The sequence below is a fragment of the Rhinoderma darwinii genome, chromosome 2 (assembly GCF_050947455.1).
Source record: "Rhinoderma darwinii isolate aRhiDar2 chromosome 2, aRhiDar2.hap1, whole genome shotgun sequence".
Lineage (NCBI taxonomy): Eukaryota > Metazoa > Chordata > Amphibia > Anura > Rhinodermatidae > Rhinoderma > Rhinoderma darwinii.
The window spans coordinates 57,435,577-57,461,926 of NC_134688.1; the positions used below are offsets into that span (position 1 = coordinate 57,435,577).

A 26,350-nucleotide genomic window follows, 5' to 3' on the forward strand; every position below is an offset into this window, starting at 1 on the left:
CTGTTAACTCTATTTCTCCCCGGGAGGAGGTAAACACGCTTCCTGAGTTTGTTCAGGACTTCGCCGATGTGTTTTCTAAGGAGGCCTCCGAGGTGTTGCCCCCCCATAGAGATTACGATTGCGCCATCGATTTGGTGCCTGGTGCCAAGCTTCCTAAGGGTAGGATATTTAATCTTTCATGTCCTGAACGTGAAGCTATGAGGGTGTATATCCAAGAATGCCTGGCCAAGGGTTTCATTCTCCCCTCGACTTCTCCTGTAGGTGCTGGCTTCGTCTTCGTGGGGAAGAAGGATGGTGGTCTTAGGCCGTGCATTGATTATCGTAACCTGAATAAGGTCACCGTAAGGAACCAGTACCCACTTCCTTTGATTCCGGATCTTTTTAATCAGGTTCAGGGAGCCCAATGGTTTTCTAAGTTCGATCTACGGGGGGCATATAACCTTATCCGCATCAAAGAGGGGGATGAGTGGAAAACTGCGTTCAACACACCCGAGGGTCATTTCGAATACCTGGTCATGCCCTTTGGGTTGTGTAATGCCCCTGCTGTCTTCCAGAATTTTATTAATGAAATCCTGAGAGATTACCTGGGTAATTTTCTTGTTGTGTACCTTGATGACATACTGGTGTTTTCCAAGGACTGGTCCTCCCACGTGGAGCATGTCAGGAAGGTGCTCCAGGTCCTTCGGGAGAATAATCTGTTTGCTAAGACTGAAAAATGTGTCTTTGGGGTACAGGAGATACCATTTTTAGGGCAAATCCTCACTCCTCATGAATTCCGCATGGACCCTGCCAAGGTTCAGGCTGTGGCGGAATGGGTCCAACCTGCCTCCCTTAAGGCGTTACAGTGTTTTTTAGGGTTCGCCAACTATTACAGGAGATTTATTGCCAACTTCTCGGTCGTCGCTAAGCCTCTTACGGACCTTACTCGCAAGGGTGCTGATGTCCTCCATTGGCCCCCTGAGGCCGTCCAGGCCTTTGAGACCCTCAAGAAGTGCTTTATCTCGGCCCCCGTGCTGATTCAGCCCAACCAAGAGGAGCCATTTATTGTGGAGGTTGACGCATCCGAGGTGGGAGTGGGGGCCGTCTTGTCCCAGGGTACCAGCTCCCTCACCCATCTCCGCCCCTGTGCTTACTTCTCTAGGAAGTTTTCGCCCACGGAGAGTAACTATGATATTGGCAACCGCGAACTTCTAGCCATTAAATGGGCTTTTGAAGAGTGGCGGCACTTCCTGGAGGGGGCCAGACACCAGGTAACGGTCCTTACGGATCACAAGAATCTGGTTTTCCTAGAATCGGCCCGGAGGCTTAATCCTAGACAAGCTCGGTGGGCACTATTCTTTACCAGATTTAATTTCTTGGTTACCTATAGGGCTGGGTCCAAGAATATTAAGGCTGATGCTCTGTCACGTAGTTTCATGGCCAATCCTCCTTCCGAGAAGGATCCTGCTTGTATTTTACCCCCTGGTATAATCGTTTCTGCCACGGATTCTGATTTAGCTTCTGATATTGCGGCTGATCAGGGTTCAGCTCCCGGGAACGTCCCTGGGGACAAACTGTTTGTTCCCCTGCAATACCGGCTAAGGGTACTCAGGGAAAACCATGACTCCGCTCTATCTGGTCATCCTGGCATCTTGGGCACCAAACACCTCATTACCAGAAACTATTGGTGGCCTGGGTTGCCTAAAGACGTTAGGGCTTACGTCGCCGCTTGTGAGGTTTGCGCTAGGTCCAAAACCCCTAGGTCCCGACCTGCGGGCCTACTACGTTCCTTGCCCATTCCCCAGAGACCTTGGACCCATATCTCCATGGATTTTATCACCGATTTGCCCCCATCTCAGGGCAAGTCGGGGGTGTGGGTGGTAGTAGACCGCTTCAGCAAGATGTGCCACTTTGTGCCCCTTAAGAAGCTACCTAACGCCAAGACGTTAGCTTCTTTGTTTGTGAAACACATCCTGCGTCTCCATGGGGCCCCAGTCAATATAGTTTCTGACAGAGGGGTACAATTTGTTTCCTTATTTTGGAGAGCTTTTTGTAAAAAGTTGGAGATTGTTCTGTCCTTCTCCTCCGCCTTCCATCCCGAAACTAATGGCCAAACGGAATGGACTAACCAATCCCTGGAACAATATTTAAGGTGTTTCATCTCTGACTGTCAATTCGATTGGGTCTCATTCCTTCCCCTTGCTGAATTTTCCCTGAATAACCGGGTCAGTAACTCGTCAGGGGTCTCCCCGTTTTTCTGTAATTTCGGGTTTAACCCAAGGTTCTCCTCCATTTCCCCTGGTTGTTCCAATAATCCTGAGGTAGAGGATGTTCATCGGGAACTGTGCACAGTCTGGGCCCAGGTTAAGAAGAACCTAGAGGCGTCCCAGAGCGCACAAAAGATTCAGGCTGATAGTAGACGTTCTGCTAACCCCCGGTTTGTCGTCGGGGATTTGGTCTGGTTGTCGTCCAGGAATTTGCGCCTTAAGGTCCCGTCCAGGAAGTTTGCTCCCCGATTTATTGGACCTTATAAGATCATTGAAGTCCTCAACCCTGTATCCTTCCGTCTGGAGCTGCCCCCATCCTTTCGCCTACATGACGTCTTCCATGCCTCCCTCCTCAAACGCTGCTCCCCGTCCTGGTCCCCCTCGAGGAAACCTCCTGTTCCCGTTCTCACCCCTGAGGGGGTGGAATTTGAGGTGGCCAAGATTATGGACAGTAGGATGGTCCAGGGCTCCCTCCAGTACCTGGTCCATTGGAGAGGATACGGGCCGGAGGAGAGGACTTGGGTACCTGCCCGTGATGTTCACGCTGGGGTATTGATCAGGAGGTTCCACCTTCTCTTCCCTACTAAGCCGGGTCCTCTTAGTAAGGGTCCGGTGGCCCCTCATAAAATGGGGAGTACTGTTAGGGATCTGCCAGGTACTATGTCTAGGTATACTCCTGGGATTAATCAATCCACACCTGAGGCCAGACCTGTTAGACTGACACCGTCTCCCACCAACCAGGGTGGCAGGCTCAGGAGTGGGAGAGCCTATCGCGGCCTGGTCAGTCGGAGTTAGCTCCGCCCCCTGTCCTTTATTTCCTGCCGTGTTCTCTTCCTCAGTGCTTGTAATTCTTCTGGATTCCTGGCTCCACTGCTGCTTGCTCCAGCCTGCTTCTGCCGTGCTTCTGCCTTGCTGCAGTTCCGCTTAACCTGCTTCGCTTTGCCCCTGGCTTGCTTCCTTCTCCATGCTCACGTTGGTATACTCCACTTCATCCTGGTCCTGACTATTCATTCACCGCTCCGTTTCCTCGCGGCGTTCCGTGGGCTACTGCCCCTTCCCTTGCGTGTTCCCTGTTTGTTCTCCCGTGCACTTAGACAACGTAGGGACCGCCGCCCAGTTGTACCCCGTCGCCTAGGGCGGGTCGTTGCAAGTAGGCAGGGACAGGGCGGTGGGTAGATTAGGGCTCACTTTCCCTTCACCCCCTTCCTGCCACTACACATTCACTTGAATGGAACTGAACAGCAGTGAGCTGCAATACCATGTTTTGGTGTTTTTTTGTGGCGTTTCTTAAAGGCTATGTACACCTTTGAGGGCTTTTTTTTTTTTTTTTTTTTTTAAATAAATAGATCATTCAGTGTGTTTAGTGTAACTTCCTAATTAGTTTTTATTAAAAATTTGTTTTACTTTTGAAGATACAACTGTATTGTTCGTAGGATCCACCTGTAAACTATGACATCTAAGTTCAGGACCCACCGACACTGAACCCGTCAGGTCCATGGAACTGACGGATTCAGTGAATAGCGAACGATACAACTGTACTGCATACAGAACAGTTGTATCTCAAAAAGTACAAATATTTTTTTAATAAAAACTAATTAAGAAGTTACACAAAACACACTGATTGATCTATTTATTAAAAAAAATAAAGAAAAAAAAAGCACTTCAAGGTGTACATAGCCTTTAAGTCCTATAGAGAAGCCTATGAAAAAATGCATGAAAAAAACGCGATACCAGAGCATGTTGCAATTGGAAAGAAACGCCACTGACCCCAAAATTGCCTCAAAACGCCACAAAACCAAAATGCAGTGTTATGCTGTACATTTTATATTTTACTATAGACGGAGCAGCAAAACGGAAACAATGTCCCATTTATCAACAAGCACTTGTTGATGATCACACAACTGTCCACCAACGAAAAGTCTTTGCAATCACTGTATAATTAACTCTATACTAACTTATATGTGTCTAACAACAATAAGGGTATGTGCATACGACCATTTTCCAGGCATAATGGAGGTCGTTTTACGCCTCGAATTACGCCTGAAAAAACGGCTCCAATACGTCGGCAAATATCTGCCCATTGCTTGCAATGGGTCTTACGATGTTCTGTGCAGACGAGCTGTCATTTTACGCGTCGCTGTCAAAATACGACACGTAAAATGACGGCTCGTCAAAAGAAGTGCAGTGCACTTCTTGGGACGTTTTTGGAGCCGTTTTCTCATAGACTCCAATGAAAACATCTCCAAAAAAAATGGCCGTAAAAAACGCCGCGGAAAACGCAGCGAAATACGCGAGTTGCTCAAAAAACATCTGAAAATCAGGGGCTGATTTCCCTTGAAAACAGCTCCGTATTTTGAGACATTTTTGACTCTGCGTGTGAACATACCCTTAGGGAGATATTAAGCAAAAAAGGCTAAGAGTGGAATCAACCAGATTTGTTAATGGCATGTGACATTTTTTGGCGCAAAATATCGATGTAAAGTACACCAGCCATGAGGTAAAGTAAGGGAAAAGTTACTAACATGTAAAGCCAAATTTATCATACAGCGCGCACCATTTTGATAAATTTGGCGCAGTTGTCTAGTTTTATACGTCTATTTAAATCCCCCAAATATCTTCTTTCTGACATTTGGATATACAGAAAATGTTAACATGAGTGTATCTAGTAATATAATTATGTGCTATCACGGTCAAGCCTCCAAACAGGGGCGTGGAACCACTGTGTCACTATTAGATCATATGCAAAACATTAAGAGGAAATAGACATGGACCAACCAATCCACAAACCCCAGCTGATTTTAATCCAGGAATAACCTCATGAGTGTTTCTGCTCTTGCTTGTGCTCTCAGTCGGCCACTGGGGGCGCATGATAAAATGAGCTTATTCCATCTGTTCACTTGTTCTGGTGCTGTGGGGTGGTACCTGTTGCTGTGGTGCTGCCTTTGTGGGGGGATGTAGCCCAGAGCCAAGGAGGCTTGGCACGGTCTGATGGCATGGGTGCTTTTGGGCCCCTGGGTTTCACCCTCTGCAGGAGCGGTTCTGCGGTGGCTGCCATGCGGTGCTGCAACCGGTAGAGTAGGGACCCACATTAAAGGAGGTCGCCGTGTAGTGTCAAGTGGGCTTATACAGTTTGATCAAAATGTTAACAAAGAACCTCATGTTCATGTTTATAAATTATTCCTAGCGGCCCAGATCAACGTATACATTGTGGATTGTGCGGTCCATGTCTATTTCCTGTTAATGTTTTCCAGTCACTATTAGATCAGGCTAGGGTTAAATCGGGGGCAGGGTCTAAGGGATTGTACACTCCTTACCTTAGAGCACCTCTTACGCGGTAAGGATTTGTGCAGGGATTCCCCAAGTTGTGTCCCCAGAGCAGTCTCAAATACCAACGACTGGAAGATCCGAGATCACGGCTGACAAAGTTTATGCAACATGAAAAGACAAATACAATTCAGCGCAGGCAGTGCTTGAAAGGATTCAGAAAACGGCCCGGGACAAATTCAAAATAGCAAACAAACACCTTGACAAATGGACAGGATCCACAGAACCTTTTTGCTCCGTCAAGTAGTGGCAGTTCTGAGCCGAATTAATTAATCACTCACCGCTATGGAGAGACCGGCAGCAGCTGCAAAGGTAGAAGCAGTGGTCGTTGTCCCGATACATAAGCCATGATGGAAAACATGTGTTTTCTTATGTCTCCTTCAAGGCTGATAGCCACAGGTAAAGCACTTGAGAGCTGGATTTGGCAAGGATTTTGTTCATGGGCAAAACAGTAATTGTAGCGGTTTCGCCTCTGTGCTGGAGATGTGGTGACCATGTGGGTACGATCTTGCATATTTTTTGGGACTGCCCACTCCTGACTGATTTCTGGTCCGAGGTGTGGCGCATTTCCTCGAAATTCACGGATTTACCCCTCCTGAGGTCGCCGGACCTTTTCCTGATCCATCTGTGTGAGATACCGTTGTCCATGTATAGGCGCTCAGTTGTTCACCACTTGGTGAACGCGGCTAGAGCATGTGTTCCTGCGCTGTGGAGACAATCCTGTCCCCCATCAGTGGGCATGTGGTGTGGCAAAATCCAGGAGATTATGAGGATGGAGGACCTCACGGCATCAATGAAAGGGTCCCATGCCTCCTTCCTCAGAACCTGGCGTGAATGGATCCGTTTTCAATCCTCTGTGGAATACAAGGCCATCATGGCCTCTTGACTTCTTCTCTAGGCCCGATTATGTCAGGTCAGTTCCTCTCCCTCTCTCTCTCTCCTTCTGTCCCCGCTTTTCTTTCTTTCTTTTACTATATTGCTGCTCGACTACGGAGTATTATGCATCGCTGCGGGTTCATGGTGCATATCTGCATTTCTTGCATTACTATTCTGAGCGGTATACTGCCTTCCATTGACATTTTATGCCCTTTTGTTATGCAAGTTACTGGCCTGTGGCCGATGTCAATACCGACTTGGCGTGTACCGAGTATATTGTCTATTTTTCTTTATGCTTTAAAAAAAGAAAAAAAAAAGAAACAGTAAGGGCATGACCACACGTGGCGGATTTCCTCCGCAACTGTCCGCATCAATGCCGCACAGAATCTGCGTTGCAGATTCTGCTGCGGATCTGCACAAAATGTGCAGTAAATTGATGCGGACTAGCTGCTGCGGACTGCGGTAAAAGTACTTCCCTTCTCCCTATCAGTGCAGGATAGAGAGAAGGGACAGCACTTTCCCTTGTGAAAGTCAAAGAAATTCATACTTACCGCCCGTTGTCTTGGTGACGCGTCCCTCCTTCGGCATCCAGCCCGATCTCCCTGGATGACGCGGCAGTCCATGTGACCGCTGCAGCCTGTTATTAGCCTGTGATTGGCTGCAGCCGTCACTTAGACTGAAACGTCATCCTGGGAGGCCGGACTGGAGACAGAAGCAGGGAGTTCTCGGTAAGTATGAACTTCATTTTTTTTTACAGATACATGTATATTGGGATCGGTAGTCACTGTCCCGGGTGCAGAAACAGTTACTGCCGATCGCTTAACTCTTTCAGCACCCTGGACAGTGACTATTTACTGACGTCTCCTAGCAACGCTCCCGTCATTACGGGAGCCCCATTGACTTCCTCAGTCTGGCTGTAGACCTAGAAATACATAGGTCCAGCCAGAATGAAGAAATGTCAAGTTAAAAAAGCAAGACGGATCCGCAGCACACATAACATGTGCATGACAGCTGCGGACTTCATTGCGGAAATTAGAATCTCCATTGAAGTCAATGGAGAAATTCCGCCATGAGTCCGCCACTGCTCCGCAACAGACAGAGCATGCTGCGGACACCAAATTCCGCTCCGCAGCCTATGCTCCGCAGCGGAATTTTACGCCTCGTCTAAACGAACACTGCTAAATTAAAGTGTAAGTCAATGAACAAACGGCACCGCTGCGGATTAACGCTGCGGAGTGTCCGCAGCGGAATTTAAGTGAAATTCCACCACGTGTGAACCCAGCCTAATTGTAAATTGCAAATCGATTGTTTTCTTAGAGGGGTTGTGTCATGACAGACATTTATGGCATATTCACAGGATATCCAATAAATGTCTGATAATTGCGGCTCTCACCTCTCAGACCCGCACCTATCTCCCGAACGTGAGTCCCCCTTCCTTGTCCCGCCTGGTGAGGCAACCACTGGCCGCTGCTTCTCGGCGGAGCATCAGTGCACAGTATGACGGGTTTCCGGAAACAGCCGAGCTCGTGCTAAGCTACACTGTTTCCGAAATACACATAAGAAGTGAATGTAAATCCCAGTGAACTCGGCTGTTTCTGGAAACCCGATCTGCTGTGCACTGTTTTCCCGCCCAGATGCGGCGACCAAAGGTCAATTCAAAAGACGGCATAGGGTCGGCGTACTCCCGTTTCAGAGGTAGGTGCAGGTCCCAAAGTTGGGACCCGCTTCTTTAAGACATTTATGGCATATACTGTGAATATGCCATAAATGTCTGTCATAACACAACCCCTTTAAGTGCGTAGTTTTACCCCATAAACTTATCCCAACAAATACACTATATAACATATTTTTCATTTTGTTTTACTGTAAACCTCATGTTTTACTACTTAGAGCCATTTCCCTATATACTGCCGGTAATTATTCCTTCCTTAGCACTTCTTAGCTCAGCAGCTCAATAACCATCAACTAGCTAATGTATACAATTAGGCAGTAGGCACTGTCAGAGATACCATGATCAACTGAAATTGCTAAGTCTGGTAAACCCACAATGGAGCACAAAACAGCCCCTAGGAAAAAAATATATTAAAAAAAAATGTGCATTTTTTATTATAATAATATTAATCTTTATTTAGGACACAGTAAACATAAAAATATTAGAAATGGTGGAAACAAACATTAAATTAAAATGAGAGAAAACGTAATCAATGGTGTACATAGAAAAGAGAGGGCCCATAACAAAGGTTAAAATGACCCCCCCCCCCCCCCATTATGGTTCCCAGGTTTTCCCCCAAATAGAAGGATCTAGTGTTTGTTTTCCTCCCAAGGCTCTTTCCATAACCCGTGGGCCAAGGGTTATTGGGAATTGGCCCAAGAAGTATGTAAAGGCATCCTGCACAGGTTCTTGTCACTCAATATCAAAACATATGGAACAACCAGTGCTGGACCCCCTCTCTCTAAGGGCACCATAGCAGCTGCATGGTCTCCGTCTTTGGTATGTACGCACTTGCTTACAATGCAAATCTTTGGCTGAGCTCTAAGTGGGGTTGTCTCCTGCTGGATCTTCGGGGCCTGTTATTGTGTCAGAGCATGGGCCCATCAGAGTTTGCTCTGGTGGGCCAGTCCGAACCTGATCCCTTTGACAATCTGCATGGCATTGAGATATTTTCCTTGTGTATTTCTGAGCTACCTTCAGCTTCCTCCCACACCTTATAGACATACTGGCAGGTTGAGGACTATCCTGTATATGAACCATAGAGGATTTGTATTCTAGGCTCCTTTGGCCGTTGTGAATGATATGTTTGTGCTATATAAATAATGCTGGTAAATAAAATAAACGTATCTGTGTGCAGCAGTTTCCATTATAATCGGCTCATTTATGCTGCCAGCACTGAAATGATGACGATAATCTGGTCTCCCAGGAACATGTCCGCATTATTCACAGTGGTCGTCACGCAATTTTGCCAAATGATTGGATCAAAGACTTTGTTAAAATTTTCGTTGATAGCCACGAATTCCATTCCATTACATTGTATATTTGTAGAGTTCTATATCTGGAAACATTATTCCTTCCTTTGGAACAAATGACATAAGTTGTGAACTTGTAATGATATTTGTGGCTGCCAAAAAAGAGAATTGCATCTATGATGTTTGGAGTCTTGTAAAAGGGAAATTAAAGGAAATAGCCCTCCTAAATGTGCCCTCCGCACGCATCCGTCAGTTCTTAATCACTCTGCTGTGTATGTACAAACAGCTGCAATTTCGGCTAATTACCCGGCTCTCCAATTAGTTCTCTAAATATAACTCTGCTTCCTAAATGGGGCCCATGCTAAATGTCAACAAGTGCTGAATGATTGAATCTCTTCCTCTCCAATCAAGTTTTCATTGTCTGACATCTCCTGAGATATTTTAGTAGTCTTGAGGCGACATAGGAAAAGACAGAATCAAGGCTAAATTTTATCCGCAGAAAAGTCTCACAATTGTAATCATGTAGTCATTTGATAGACTCTCTCCTTCCGGATATAAACATTATCCTTGATTCTCTAAAGTTATGTGTCATTATTTTTTGGCTATAGTCAATCCTCTTGCATCATTGTTAACCCAATCATCTTAGGAAGAACTGTAAAACGTATAATTGAGTTAAGAATAATAATAATAATAATAACATTAATACAGTAATATAACTAATAAAATGTACATAGAAGACGTTACTGGAAGCAGACATATACAGTGAAGGAAATAAGTATTTGATCCCTTGCTGATTTAGTAAGTTTGCCCACTGTCAAAGACATGAACAGTCTAGAATTTTTAGGCTAGGTTAATTTTACCAGTGAGAGATAGATTATATATAAAAAAAAAAAAAAAAGAAAATCACATTGTCACAATTATATATATTTATTTGCATTGTGCACAGAGAAATAAGTATTTGATCCCTTTGGCACTCAAGACTTAATACTTGGTGGCAGTCAGACGTTTTTTGTAGTTGATGATGAGGTTTGCACACATGTTAGATGGAATTTTGGCCCACTCCTCTTTGCAGATCATCTGTAAGTCATTAAGATTTCGAGGCTGTCACTTCGCAACTCGGATCTTCAGCTCCCTCCATAAGTTTTCGATGGGATTAAGGTCTGGAGACTGGCTAGGCCTCTCCATGACCTTAATGTGCTTCTTTTTGAGCCACTCCTTTGTTGCCTTGGCTGTATGTTTCGGGTCATTGTCGTGCTGGAAGACCCAGCCACGAGCCATTTTTAATGTCCTGGTGCAGGGAAGGAGGTTGTCACTCAGGATTTGACGGTACATGGCTCCATCCATTCTCCCATTGATGCGGTGAAGTAGTCCTGTGCCCTTAGCAGAGAAACACCCCCAAAACATAATGTTTCCTCCTTCATGCTTGACAGTGGGGACGGTGTTCTTTGGGTCATAGGCAGCATTTCTCTTCCTCCAAACACGGCGAGTTGAGTTAATGCCAAAGAGCTCAATTTTAGTCTCATCTGACCACAGCACCTTCTCCCAATCACTCTCAGAATCATCCAGATGTTCCTTTGCAAACTTCAGACGGGCCTGTACATGTGCCTTCTTGAGCAGGGGGGCCTTGCGGGCACTGCAGGATTTTAATCCATTACGGCGTAATGTTTTACCAATGGTTTTCTTGGTGACTGTGGTCCCAGCTGCCTTGAGATCATTAACAAGTTCCCCCCGTGTAGTTTTCGGCTGAGCTCTCACCTTCCTCAGGATCAAGGATACCCCACGAGGTGAGATTTTGCATGGAGCCCCAGATCGATGTCGATTGACAGTCATTTTGTATGTCTGCCATTTTCTTACTATTGCACCAACAGTTGTCTCCTTCTGACCCAGCGTCTTACTTATGGTTTTGTAGCCCATTCCAGCCTTGTGCAGGTCTATGATCTTGTCCCTGACATCCTTAGAAAGCTCTTTGGTCTTGCCCATGTTGTAGAGGTTAGAGTCAGACTGATTAATTGAGTCTGTGGACAGGAGTCTTTTATACAGGTGACCATGTAAGACAGCTGTCTTTAATGCAGGCACCAAGTTGATTTGGAGCGTGTAACTGGTCTGGAGGAGGCTGAACTCTTAATGGTTGGTAGGGGATCAAATACTTATTTCTCTGTGCACAATGCAAATAAATATATATAATTTTGACTATGTGATTTTCTGTTTTTTTTATTTTATATAATCTATCTCTCACTGGTAAAATTAACCTAGCCTAAAAATTCTAGACTGTTCATGACTTTGACAGTGGGCAAACTTACAAAATCAGCAAGGGATCAAATACTTATTTCCTTCACTGTATAGCTAAGATAACATTTTGGCAATAGGTTTTAATTCTGTGGTGCCAACATATTCTGAAGTTTTTCAATCAGGAAATACAAAGTACATACTAATTGACGGATATAATAAACCTTTGTAGCCAAAATTGAGTGGTGACCAAACAGTAGTTTTTGATCTACTATAGCTGCAAGGGCATGTTTCCCGGGTACTGGGTGCAACAAGCCACAGGGTATTTAGATAGAGGGCAAGGCTGCAAACTGAATCTTTGCTCCGGATGACGGAAACCCTAGCTATGACTCTGGTAGACCTCAGAGTTGGGATCAGTAGATCTTAATGTAACACCTCTTGTACATGACCGAGTGTGGGCCGTGAAAAACAGTCCATGTGCCAGACGGATTTCCTGGCCCAACCGGGACTCCTGCCATTATTGACATTTATGATGCTAAGAGTCTCTGACTCTCCACGGAACTGCTGTTTGGTACTGTATAATTTTGTTCTGTACGAAAAAGCCGTTCCGTGAGGAGGCAGAGACTCCTAGCATCATAAATGTCTATAATGGCAGGAGTCCTGTTCACCTCTACCGCAGTCGGGCCAGGAAATCCGCCCGGAACACGGACCATTTTTCACAGTCCGAACTCGGTCGTGTGCTATTAACTGGGGCTGGTCATATTTAATATACTCTCCAAGGGTATGTTCACAGAAGGTGGATACGCTGCGTAAAAGCACATAGCATATACGCTTTGGTAGCCCCAGGAAATTCTGGCCGAAAAACCGCAGCAAATTGTGGTGCAGTTTTTCGGCTGGAATGTATGCTGTGGAAAACTGGGCATAAAAAAAAAAGTCATACTCAGATAGCCATGGCGACATGTTCCTCTGTAGGCCGGCCTCCTGGGATGACGTTTCATCCCGTGTGACCGCTGTTGCCTGTGATTGGTTGCAGCGATCACATGGGATGAAACGTCATCGCTGGAGGCCGGCCTGGACGAAGAAGCACAGAATTCTGGTTAAGTATAAGACTTTGGGTTTTTTAGTAGCTTTTCCTCCGCAAAAAAATGCAAGGTTTGCTATTTGTTGTGGGTTTTACCTCCCTATTTAATTCAAAGGCAAAAACCCGCAACAAAAAAGCAATGAAATCCATAGTATTTACACTAAGTGAGAACTTTCCTTTAAAGTGTATTCACATTTTGCAACCATATTATGGTTTTTTCAATTTTTGGAAAAGTGCAATTTGACTGCAATGTGTGAAAAAAGTGTGATAAGAGTCCATTCAGACCTTGCGGTTGGGGTGCGGTTCTATCTATAGGTTTACACAATAAAACAGATTGCCCCAGGAATTACCAAGACCGGGGTCTCAGAGAAGGTCTTCTAATTTAGTTTTGGATGTAACTTCTGTGCTTCTGACATTTGACCCAGGTCAACTCTTTGCATCATCGTGTGACCCTGGCCCAGCTGTTCCTGCCGGCTGTCCCCTGCTACATTTTGATCAGCCAGCTACAAAACCACTAAGGGTATGTTCACACGCACTAATTACGGACGTAATTCGGGCGTTTTTGCCCCGAATTACATCCGAAAATAGCACCTCAATAGCATTGACAAACATCTGCCCATTGAATGCAATGGGCAGACGTTTGTCTGTTCACACGAGGCGTTTATTTACGTGCCGCTGTCAAATGACGTAAATAGACGCCCGCGTCAAAAAAGTGACTTCTTTGGCCGTAATTGGAGCCGTTATTCATTGACTCCAATGAATAGCAGCGCCAATTACGTCCGTAATGGACGCGGCGTTCAAGCGCCTGCACATGCCGTTACGGCTGAAATTACGGGGATGTTTTCAGGCGTTTTCAGGCCGCTTTTCATTGGGTCAATAGAAAAACAGCTCCCAAAACGGCCTAAAAAAACGCTTGATGTTTAAAAAAACGGCTGAAAATCAGAGGCTGTTTTCCCTTAAAAACAGCTCCGTATTTTACAGTCGTTTTTTGTGTAGCGTGTGAACATACCCTGGGGCTTCTTTTGAGGTGTTTTTTTGAGGTGTTTTTCATAGTGTTCAATGGAAAATCAGCTCCAAAAAAACGCCTCAAGAAGTGACATGCTACTTATTTCTACGGAGCGTCTTTTTATGCTCTGTTTTTTTAAAACAGCGGTGTTAAAAGACGCCCTTTATGAACTAAATGCTTTTTTTCCCATTGATTTGAATGGGTAGATGTTTGTTGGCGTTCAACTTCCGTTTTTCAGGCGTTTTTCGAGGTGTAAACGCTGCATGTGAACATACTCTTAGGGTATGTTCACACGAGGGCGTCCGTTACGGCTGAAATTACGGGGATGTTTCAGCCTGAAAACATCCCCGTAATTTCAGCCGTACCGGCATGTGCAGGCGCTTGAACGCCGCGTCAATTACGGGCGTAATTAGCGCTGCTATTCATTGGAGTCAATGAATAACGGCTCTAATTACGGCCAAAGAAGTGACAGGTCACTTCTTTGACGCGGGCGTCTATTTACGCGCCGTCTTTTGACAGCGGCGCGTAAATAAACGCCTCGTGTGAACAGACAAACGTCTGCCCATTGCTTTCAATGGGCAGATGTTTGTCAGCGCTATTGAGGCGCTATTTTCGGGCGTAATTCGGGGCAAAAACGCCCGATTTACGTCCGTAAATAGGCCGTGTGAACATACCCTTAGGGTCAATTCACACGTTGCTGTTGAGATGCAATTAGAACCGCATTGAAAAAAAAAACGGATCCAAAAATGGCATGAGTTTTTAGATGCTGTTGCCTTTTTTTTACCACAACCGCATCGAAAGACGCACCAAATCGCATTTGGAATTTTTTAATGCAGTTTTAACCACAGTCCAACCTCGAATGGACCTTTTAATTGAATGTAAGGATCTCAGCTGCTCGGGCTGTGTGCCATTCAAGCTCTTACTACTACCTTAGATTTGGATTTGCATCAATGAAGTGTGTACTGAAAGGGCACGTATCGAATTAGTTGCAGATTCTGCAGCGTATCCGCAGTGTTTCCGCAACATTTTCACAGTGTTTCTGCAGCAAAATCCACACGTTATGTGCAAACTTTGCTGCAAATTTCACCTCTTCTACATTGAAAAGGGTAAAATCCACAATGAACATCTAGAACAGAATGAACATGCTTTGCGTTTCTCTGATTTCCGTGCGGAAAATGTTCAGCATCATGTGGATGAGGTTTTTTAAAATATCATTCACATGCCTGCAACAGTTTTCCGCTGTGGATTTGCTACCCCCAAATCCGAATGGAAAATCCGCAACAAATCTGGTACATGTGCAGGGGGGCCTAAAGGTGGATACTATGGAATCAGTAGAAAGGGGTCCCCAAGCTTTACCTGGCATTATCAGCTTTGCTCATGAGCAGTGTAAACATGTAACATCTCACCACAGAATCAGGATGGAGGAACCAGTCAAGTTATTCCCATCCTCGGGCTAGGAGGGGGCAAGCAAGGATCGGATCCATCTAGGATAGTAGTGTGGATGTGGCCCTCATTCTGAAATGTCAGCTGATTAGGACAGAGAAACACAGTCGTTTTTGAGAACTTTTGTTACGGGCAGTAAGCTATGCTTAATTTTGTAGCTATTGTAATAGGAAACATCCGGGTACAACCCTGCTGGGACCTTCCTCTTAAATCATTTCATAATAGAACTAGTTATTTTTAAGAACGGCTTATAATATTTTTACAGACCCGAATAATAGAGAAGCCAATATATAGTCCCCTTTTGGATTGTGAAATTAAAACGTCTTGAAAGAAAAAAAGGATTGGTTCCAGATTGGCAAGAAAAATTCAGTCTTTTATAGATCCTAATGCAGGGATCCCAGAAAGTAGGGAGCCAAATGCAATTTTAATACATAGGCAAAAAAGGGATCTGTAATGACGGGGTAGGGAGACAGACAGGTAAGCCCTAATCTACCCGTCACTCAGTCCCTGCCTACTTGCACAACCCATCCTAGGCGACGGCGTACAACTGGGCGACGGTCCCTACGCTCAATAAGTGCACGACAGACAAACAAGACAAGGGTACACAGAAGCTAAGGGAAATGGGGCAGTTGCCCACGGCAACACCGTGAGCAACAAGAGTAGTGAACGAGCCGAGTCAAACCAGGAGTGTACGAGGTACCAAACGCAGAGCAGGAGCGTAGTCAGTAAAGCCAGAGTCAATATGAAGCAGAGGTCAATAGTAATAGCTGGAACAGCAGAGCCAGGAAACAAGAGAGAATCACAGGCAAAGACAAGAAGCAAATGAAGGTATACATAGACCGAGGGCGGGAGCTAGAACCGTCTGGCCAGGCTGTGATAGGTTCTCCCACTCCTGAGCCTACCAGCCTGAGTGGTAGCAGATCGAGTCACTCTATCAGACCTAGGAGCAGATGCAGATTGATTAACCACGGGTGTCGACACAGAAGCTGTGTCTGGCAGATCCTTTACAGGATCATTGATCAAGCAATATTGTTTCAACGTTAATACTTTTATTTAGGCTTCGTTCACATCTGCGTTGGGCTTCCGTTCATGGGTTCTGTCCGACCTTTCCGTCAGAGGAACTCTTGAACGGACAGGCAAACGGAAACCAAGGCTTCTGTTTGCATTACCATTGATTTCAATGGTAATGCTTCTGTTATAAATGGTTTACGTTTGTCTCCGTTCCATAAGATTTCCATTTTTTTGGCGCAATCAATAGCACAGTGAACTACGCTATTGATTCCGGCAAAAAAACGGAAAGGTCTGATGGAACACATGAACGGAAGCCCAACGAAGATGTGAACAAAGCCTTACACCTCCATATTGTTCACATATACAAAAATGGTTTGCTACAATGTATCCAGTGCAGGTAGTTCTCTGTGAGCGAAATACATACAAAGTAGAACGCTCAATATTAAAGGTGTTGGACAACCCCCACTCAAATGGAAGACGCACCAGCAGTGGCGGATTAAGTAGACCATAGGCCCTGGGCTGATCCCCAAACTTGGGCCCCCTTCTCCACCGCCGCTCTGCTGTGCCTATAGTGAACACCACCTTTCTGTGCGAGCATTGACAAATGGGTGTTACGATTCCCCTTGTCAAAGGGCCACTGTGTAGGGACACATTCTCCTGACAATGGAAATGGTAACACGCATTTATCTATTAGTCTTGGGTACTGCTCCGGCTCCGTGCATTGAGCAGCAGAAGGATTATGTAGTGCGACTGACGCCCACAAACCGCAACAGATCAGAGAAAGAAGATAGGCAAGTGACATGACAATAAAACACCATGAAATAATTGGTTTTGGCATGCATTTTAGGGATCAGTCACTATAGAATTCGTTTTTTTTACGTGGCTAGAATATGTTTTATAACTGGGTTGGTGGGATAACCCCTGGAAATGGGTTGTCCAGTAATATTAATAATAGTCTTTATTTATATAGCGCCAACATATTTCGCAGCACAGATAATATCAGACATTACATGGAGGAGTGAGGACCCTACTCACAAGAGTTTACAATCTATGATGAACCACCCTTTTAATCCCAGTTTCAGATGGCTCTAATGCGGCTCCATTTTATATTTCATATTACAGCTGCAATACCCGGATCTCCCGTGGTGCTACTGAACAGGACTTAAGGCTCTTTTACACGTGCCAATTATCGGGCAAACGCTCGTCCATAGAACGCTCGTTGACGATAATTTCCATGTGTAAACAGGGCAGCGATCAGCAGATGAACGAGCAAACGCTCGATCATCTGCTGGTCGTATCGTTTTAGCTGCCTAAAATATTATCGTTGTCGGCAGCACATCTCCCTGTCTATAATAATAATGTATGGGGATGAGCGATCCGAGTAACAAGCGTCTCCATACTAGCTTCTTGTGACAGGAACAAACGAGCGACGATCAACGAGCTGTCTCTTTGATCGGTTCTCGTTTACATGCCACCGGACCGGCTGTGTAAGAGGACCTTTAGATAACCGTAGAACCCGATTGTTGCTGAAGTTTTTTTCAGCAGAACCCCATGAAGTACTGCTATTCCATACGCATTGGACATCTGATACCATCCTTAAGATGACCATAAACATTATGTCTGCTGGACCCGACGATTTTGGCGCAACCAGCCGACCAACTGATGTGTATGGTGGTGTGTTGACGCTCCCCCGATGGCAGATGTTGAGCCGACCAACTGATGTGTATGGCGGTGTGTTGACGCTCCCCCGATGGCAGATGTTGAGCCGACCAACTGATGTGTATGGCGGTGTGTTGACGCTCCCCCGATGGCAGATGTTGAGCCGACCAACTGATGTGTATGGCGGTGTGTTCACTTTCCCCCTGATGGCAGATGTCAAGCCGACCAACTGATGTGTATGGCGGTGTGTTGACGCTCCCCCGATGGCAGATGTCGGGGAAGGGAAGGGTCAGGCATGTTGAATTTCATCATGCTCGATCCTTTTGTTCGTTTGGAGATAAGCCACAGTCATAGGAGTCTGCCTGTGGCTTTCTCACTTCTTCCTATTGGAAACACATGCTGAGCCGAGCGTGCATGTGTATGGCCGACAGCTATATAAAGTGTATGGCCAGCCTGAGGGTATGTTCACACGCAAAAGTAAAAACGACTGTAAAATACGGAGCTGTTTTCAAGGGAAAACTTCTGTTTTCAGCCTCTGATTTTCAGCCGTTTTTAAAGCATCAAACGTTTTGAGATGCATTTTTTGGAGCTGTTTTTGGAGCTGTTTTTGGAGCTGTTTTTGGAGCTGTTTTTCTATTGACACAATGAAAAAAAGCTCCAACAAAGGGCTGAAGAAGTAACATGCTACTTATGTTTACGCAAAGTTTTTTCAAACGGCCGTGTAAAAAAGCGCCCCGTCTGAACGAAACGCCATTTTTCCCATTGAAATCAATGGGCAGATGTTTGTAGTTGTTCAGCTTCCTTTTTTTCCAGGCGTTTCTCGAGGCATTTACGCTTGAAAAAACCGCCTGAAAACACTGCGTGTGAACATATCCTGAGTCTATACAGGTTTTCAGCCTCTGGATGACAGCACGCAGGAGTTTAACATGTCATGGAACGGAAACAAAAAGCTTAATCAAAACTAGGGAAGAAGGGAAAAATGGAGCAGTTACCCATAGCAACCAATCAAATTTCAGATCTCATTTGGAAAATGAAAGCAATGGCCTGATTGGTTGCTTTAGACAACTGCTCCACTTAGCTTTGATAAAGATTTCTAGAAGTGTAGAAAGTCTTTGAACTTTTGAATGATTCATCTTTATTTACATAAAACTTGAGAACCGCTTCCATACATTTTTTGTGTGATTGGCCGAGAAATTCCCTTTAGATGATAATGACTGTAAATATTTAGGTGCAGTAATATATGCACGCGTGCTGTCTTAGTCATCGCTCTAAAAGATATTAGATAACATTCGTCTGATCCGGATTTCCCTCTCTCATCTATGGCCGAGTTATCAGACACCGCCGCCTGACAATCTCCGGGCTCTACTATTACTACAGCTACCCAGGAGAACAAACGGGATCACAAACTACACTCACACATTGTGTCATACGTCACTCTGGTCTCTGTCATGCCATTGGCCACCAGAATCCTCATATCGTCTTTCCATTGGCTCTAGTAGAAATCTATCAAACTTAGTAGGCGGGGTTGTTACAGCGAATCCCCGCCTCGTGTTCGGATTGGCTGAGTCGAGAGGAATACGTCACTGGTGCTGTGTTGGCCCCTCCTACACTGTGTTGTGTGAGCGGCCAGTGCTGAGGACAGTGATGGAGAGTGGGATTACCGGGGGGAACACAGTGACCAGCTGCACCGTTATCCTTCTTTGACGCGGGAGAGCACAGCCGGGGACGGGGCAGCGGCTTGCACGGTGCGTTTTAATTTAACTTCATGTGAACACTGGTGAAGTGGTCTCTGAGGGTGCCCTCCATCCCCAGCAAGGTCGCCTCTACATTATTAATCCCCCGGGGGACTTGCTGAGGGGGGGGTTGGGGGAGGTTGTTATTGCTGCTCCGTTTAGGCCTTTGGCTAGTAACCTCTATGTACATGGTGTAATCTGCCATAATCTAGGCACTGCTGACCAGTCATTTTATTTTCCATTTGTTTCCCTTGTTAGTATTTTGTATCTATTTTCCTCATTGTTATTGTTGATATGAGTTAAATTGTATCCTGTAATAATAACTTGTGTCCACGGTGACACAATGATCCTTTCTGACCAATAAAAATTGGTCTTGTAACCATATATGGGATGTTCCTTAGACACTAGTTGTTATGACGACTAATGTAGCATTTAAAGGGGGTTTCCATATATATATATATATATATATATATAAAACAAAAGAAAGTAATATGTCATTGATGGGAGTCAATAATCTGTGACCCGACTAATGCCCAGAATGATGGGACATGAATGCCCGGTTTTATGCCTGAAAACACTTTGGATACTCAATCACTGACTTTTGCAATCCAGTTCTGTTTTGGAAATCTCTGATATTATTACCGAGCTCTCCCTTTATTCCAGGCATTTTGGTGGTCCCGGAACAAAATCTATAACCCCCCCCACCTCCCCCTGCTGGGAACAAGACCAGGAGAAATTCCCCTTTATGACAATTTGCTCATAATGTCACATATGGAGCAATGCAAATATTTAATTGTATTGATTTTGCTACTTTTGCTTTTTTTTTTCTCTGTGCATTGTATGGAACGCTTGTGCTGGTTTTGATTTTTTTTTGCATCTTATCCAGTTTTGTGCTGTGTGTAGGTCATTTGCTGGGAGCATGGAAAGCTGGAGCTGAGTGTGAATAGGGGCCAGACAGCACATTGTTCTGCTCATTCATAGTCTGGTGAGGAATGAGGCTCAGTGTGATCTCACGGCTCTTTGCACAATTGTCTCTGGGCGACTAGATCCGGCTGCTCTCCCCGTGCTGTGTCCTCAGGAATTCCTCTGGCTGCTCATCCTGCCAGATCCTGACCATGTGTAGAGCGTGCCGTTCTTGCTAGTCGCCCGGCTGTCCCATCACTATGGCTGATGACAGGCTGAGATTTGGCTAGATGAAGTCTGCCCGAGTCCAAGTGGTTATTTGTAATGTCAATATGGCTAGAACTGCTCAGGAGTTTAAGTGTTAATGTGGGAAAGGCTTGATCTGGCAGCATGCGTGCATGGGATTCTGGGAAGCCTTGGCGTGGAAATGGTTCCGTGTGCGGGCAATTTGCGGAGCCAGCTGAAATCCTTTTAGTGTGGATGAGGTGGAGCAGGTGCGCTCTGTGGCTGAAGCATGGATCCCCCCCCCCCACAGAGTATCATTAACACTCCAACCTCGGAAGTCAGGGGAATTGAAAATTGTACATAAATCTGCCAAAAAGCAACCTGTCACTGTGCAGAAATTGGTGGCACGCCGTAAATATTTTATTTCAAATCCGTTATATCCTTGCATCTAAGTGTTTTCAGCGCGGGGACTTAAGTCAGACTGTTTATGGCTTGGCTGGTAATGTGCAATAAGAAGAGACTTTTATAAGAGTAGTCACCAGGGGATCGGTCTGGCCCAGATTTTCTACTGTACGTTGTGGCTTGGTGCCACATTCATGTGGTTCCTGCCAACCCCATGACAAACTAGCATCCAGGATTCAGTGAGACCGTGCCAGAACCCAACACGTCTAATATTTTCTGCCCAACTTGTCTTCTCCACTGCTGATCTCTGACTGGTCTAGCAGGAATTACTCTGTGGGCACTGCTATGTGGCTGGCACATTATGGACAGTTCTGTGTGGTAGGCACAATGGCATTGGTAGAAGGGGCCACCGCTGTGCGGGCAGGAGGGGCCACCGCTGTGCGGGCAGGAGGGGCCACCGCTGTGCGGGCAGAAGGGGCCACCGCTGTGCGGGCAGAAGGGGCCACCGCTGTGCGGGCAGAAGGGGCCACCGCTGTGCGGGCAGAAGGGGCCACCGCTGTGCAGGTAGAACGGGCCACCACTGTATATGTACTGTATGACCTTATGTGAACAGTCTTCTGTGAGCACTACTACTTGGAAGCAGTGAGGGGTGGCAGCCTTAGGCTATATTCATACGGGCAAATTGCAGGTGCACTTCATGGGGGCGGGGAATCTCCTTGAAATACTCTTGCAATCACCTAAAAACAGCTAGGGAATGCACCGTGTAGACAAGCGCATTTCTGCGGCGCTGAATTAAAATACGCCTGGTAAAAAGAAGTGGCATGTCCCTTCTTGGAGCGTTTTACAAGCTGATTTTCCATTGACACAAAATTGGCCTCAAATATGCCTCAAAATATTCTTCAAACACGCCTGCAAAAATCAAAAACGCTTCGAAAATCCGTTCCAAAAATGCCTGTATTCAGATGCTGTTTTCTCTTGAAATCGGTCTCACATTTTCCTTCCTCAAACATAAGCAGTGTGGACATAGAAGTAAATGGGGGAGGAATCATCCAGCTCACCGACCCTATGTCCGAGCCCGGACAGCGCACATGTCCTCGTGACGGCACGCGATGAAGATCAAAGCAGAAAAAGAGAAACTTGATCCAGCGCTGGGTTTAAAAGGAAGTAATATTCCAACTTTATTCCAAATATATTAAAAAGTCCATATACAAAGGGGTGGATGCACCAGATAGGCCTGCTATTTGATGCATTCACCCCTTTGTATATGGACTTTTTAATATATTTGGAATAAAGTTGGAATATTACTTCCTTTTAAACCCAGCACTGGATCAAGTTTCTCTTTCTCTGCAGTGTGAACATAGCCTTAAAGGGAACCTGTCACCAGCATTTCACATATTAAACCAGCAATACCAGGTTGAAGTGGGGGAAAAATAATTTGTATGTAACCTAGAATTATCTTCTAAGTTGGCTCTGTACCTTTAGTATTCAATTTTTTAGTGTTCCCACAGCGCATGCGAATGAGCATTAGGGTATGTTCACACGGCAGCGTCCGTAACGGCTGAAATTACGGGGCTGTTTTCAGGAGAAAACTGCTCCGTAATTTCAGGCGTAATGGCATGTTGAGGCGCTATTTCGCTGCGTCCATTACGGACGTAAATGGAGCTGTTTTTCCATGGAGTCAATTGAAAACGGCTCCATTTACGTCTGAAGAATTGACAGGCACTTCTTTGACACGGGCGTCTTTTTTACGCCCCGCCTTTTGACAGCGGCGCGTAAAACAAATGACCGTGTGCACAGAACATCGTAAGACCCATTCTAATGAATGGGCAGATGTTTGCCAACGCTATCGAGGCGCATTTTCGGACGTAAATCGAGGCGTAAAACGCCTGAATTACGTCCGTAAATAAGCCGTGTGAACATACCCTAAGAGTCATATCTTCATTCCTTTAGTCCTTCCGAGTTAACCCGCCTCCTTACTTTTGATTGAAGGCTCCTCACCTCTCCCTCAGCACCCATGAAATCCCACGCTTGTGCATTGATGTCCTCTTCTGATGTGTTCGCACAAATGGACACCGGATTATTACCATAAACAGCACGAAATATTTTCAGACCGTTATTTACGGGCGGAGGAGGAGTTTAGGAGAGGGGATATCGGCAATGAACTTTTGACAGCAGCGGCCAGCGAGGGGTGAGTAGAGTTCATTAGGTGAAATGCTGATGACAGGTTCCCTTTAAAAGGGTTTTCCTACAAACACATGTATCCACAAGATAGACCCCCAGCGATCAGGAGAATGGGGGACCAAAAGTCCCTCGAAGTGTTCCATGAGAATGGAGCGCTGGTGCGCATGCTTGGCCAGCACTCTATTCATTTCTCTTGTGCTGCCGGATACAGGGGTCACAGTAATTATTTTTTTTTTTTACAGATCAGTTTTTTTGTGGCCGTAGACCGGGATGTCTGAATGAGGCTTTATGCCACTTTTACACGGCAGTTTTGTCTTTCTTTCAAGGGAGTGTCCGGCAGGGGACGTTTCTTCTGGGAAGAGCTGTTCTTTATTGATACATAGGAGCAGCATTTGGCTGGGTTCACACGACCATGTTACGTCCGTAATGTACGGAACGTATTTCGGCCGGAAGACCCGGACCGAACACAGTGCAGGGAGCCGGGCTCCTAGCATCATAGTTATGTACGACGCTAGGAGTCCCTGCCTCTCCGTGGAACTACTGTCCCGGACTGAAAACATGATTACAGTACGGGACAGTAATTCCACGCAGAGGCAGGGACTTCTAGCATCGTACATCACTATGATGCTAGGAGCCCGGCTCCCTGCACTGTGTTCGGTCCGGGTCTTCCGGCCGAAATACGTTCCGTACATTACGTACGTAACATGGTCGTGTGAACCCAGCCTAACTCAGTAGTTAGACAGCATTGGCCTCCTTTTTTTTTTTTTCTTTTAAAAATGCTAGTTAAATGCTCTTGAGTATAAATAGGTTTCATCCATTCAAGCTTTTTGTGGGAACTTTTTTTTTTTTCCTTTTTAGTGGAGTAGAGGGGCCTCCAATGAAAGCTGCGCTGCCTAGAGAATTCCTAATTGGAAAGCGATTATGTCTCTGATGTGAATTACGGAGCGCTCATCAATTATTTGTGCCACTCTGTACAACGTTTATCCTCGCCAGTCTATATAGGAATATTGCAAATCTTTCTAATCAAAGTAAATGTATTGGTTAACGATGCAAATACTGGTCTACCATTGACCTTTGTTGCTAGATTCTACTGTAGTTCACTTTCCAGCTGGTTATGTGCGGTATCTTCATTCCTGATTCAATACAAAGCCTATGGCTAGCTGTAGGGGTGTTCGCAATAGGTGCATATCTAGTGGTTGTTGCCTACTGTTCCTCTATGTCAAGAGTACATAATAACAATTTGTATATGAAAATTTGCTTGATTCATGATTTTGCAAAAAACACAAATTGGCTGCAACGTGTAAACAGCATTTAATGAAGCAGTCTTGAGTAAAACTTACATTTTATATCAACAATCTAATCTATACAGATCTTCCTCCATGGTAACAGACAACAAACACAATCTGTGTAGTCTGGTCCTACAGTTATAATCTTTTTCATCTGTAACCCTCTCTAAGCTACCAAATGTAAGTTAGCAAAATGAAAAGGGACACATGTAAGAGAGTATGACTGCAGGATCTCAATACACAGGTCTTGTTTGTTGTCTGTTACCATGGCGATGCATAAGTCTGCATGAGGGCTGTAGAAAAAAAAACATAGGAAATGTTTTAATCAAGGCTATTTGCAAAGTTTCCTTACATTAAAAAAAAAAATACTAATAATTGGTTGCAAAGGTGGACATGGCCTTTTAAAGGGGTATTCCCATTTGAGCAAATAATGGTTATTTATTGCATGATGAGTACATTCTGTATCCATTCCACATGGTTTTCAAGATCTCTGCTTGTTGTCATTTATATGGAACCTTCATTGTTTACTTCCAGTGGATAGAAAGCTATACTGGTCATGTGATGGACACGCAGGTACAGGAATTATTACAGTTACTGTATAGTTATCAGGGCTCGTGTAAGCAGGGGGTGTGCTGCCAACAATAATGTAGATTGTATGAGAGGAGGAACAAACGTTTGTATCAACAATCGTTCATATGAACCCACACCTGATGATTGTATGATATTGGACGGAAGATGATTGGATAGCTGTAGGTTGGATATTGGATGGAAGATGATTGGATTGCCATAGGTTGGATATTGGATGGAGATGACTGAATAGCAGTACGTTTGATATTGGACGGAAGATGATGGGATAGCAGTAGGTTGGATTTTGGATGGAAGATAATTAGCAGTAGGTTGGATATTGGATGGAAGATGATTGGATAGCAATAGGTCAGATATTGGACGGAAGATGATGGGATAGCAGTAGATTGGACATTGGATGGAAGTTGATTGGATAGCTGTAGGTTGGATATTGGATGGAAGATGATTGGATAGCAATAGGTCAGATATTGGACGGAAGATGATTGGATAGCAATAGGTTGGACATTGGACGGAAGATGATTGGATAGCTGTAGGTTGGATATTGGATGGAAGATGATTGTATAGCTGTAGTTTGGATGAAAGATGATTGTATCCTTGGTTGCTAAAGTTTTCTATTTCAGATTGCACAGCGTGCTTTGGAACCAGTACTGTGAAATTTCCTGCAGTTATACACGTGTTCCTGAAGATTCTTGAAGATTCTTACAGCAAGAAATTTCAGCTCCTGGTTTCCTTTAGCATTGACACACACAAGAATTGTAATTATAACTTGTTCATTTTGAAGCTTTCTTTCTGTTCGGCCGGCCAATGTGCTGAACAGTTAATGCTGCCAAAAAATCAGATCTGATCAGCATTATAAATCCGTGTTGGCAACGGTCCGCGTGGTGTTACACAAGACTGTTGTAGAATTTGCGGTACCTTTCAGCTGCCTCAGCATCATGTGGCAGAATTACACCACTAATGGCTAGCTTCCATGTACTTTAGATTTTCTGATGGTCGCTTCACAGAACACCAATCTGTAATTTCAGTGTCTGCTTACAAAGTCGTCTTCAATAATCATGGGATTGGGCACAGATTTTCTTTTGGACATTACCCAGCTTTGCTCATTTTGATGCTATAAATGAATGTAATTGATCATTCTGTTTCCAGAGCTCCTGCATGGTGGATGAGCTAATGTAGGATGACATGTCCTCCTGATTATC

General features: G+C 45.0%; 1 protein-coding gene across 1 annotated transcript in view; it reads left to right on the forward strand.

The window, feature by feature from the left end:
- The first annotated feature begins 19,438 nt into the window (after window positions 1-19,438).
- Window positions 19,439-26,350, forward strand: part of WASF3 (WASP family member 3) — a 41,249-nt gene continuing 34,337 nt past the window's right edge. Inside the window, exon 1 of the mRNA XM_075851663.1 lies at window positions 19,439-19,581. The gene's annotated coding sequence lies outside the window, so the exon portion shown is untranslated. The remainder of the gene's footprint in view (window positions 19,582-26,350) is intronic.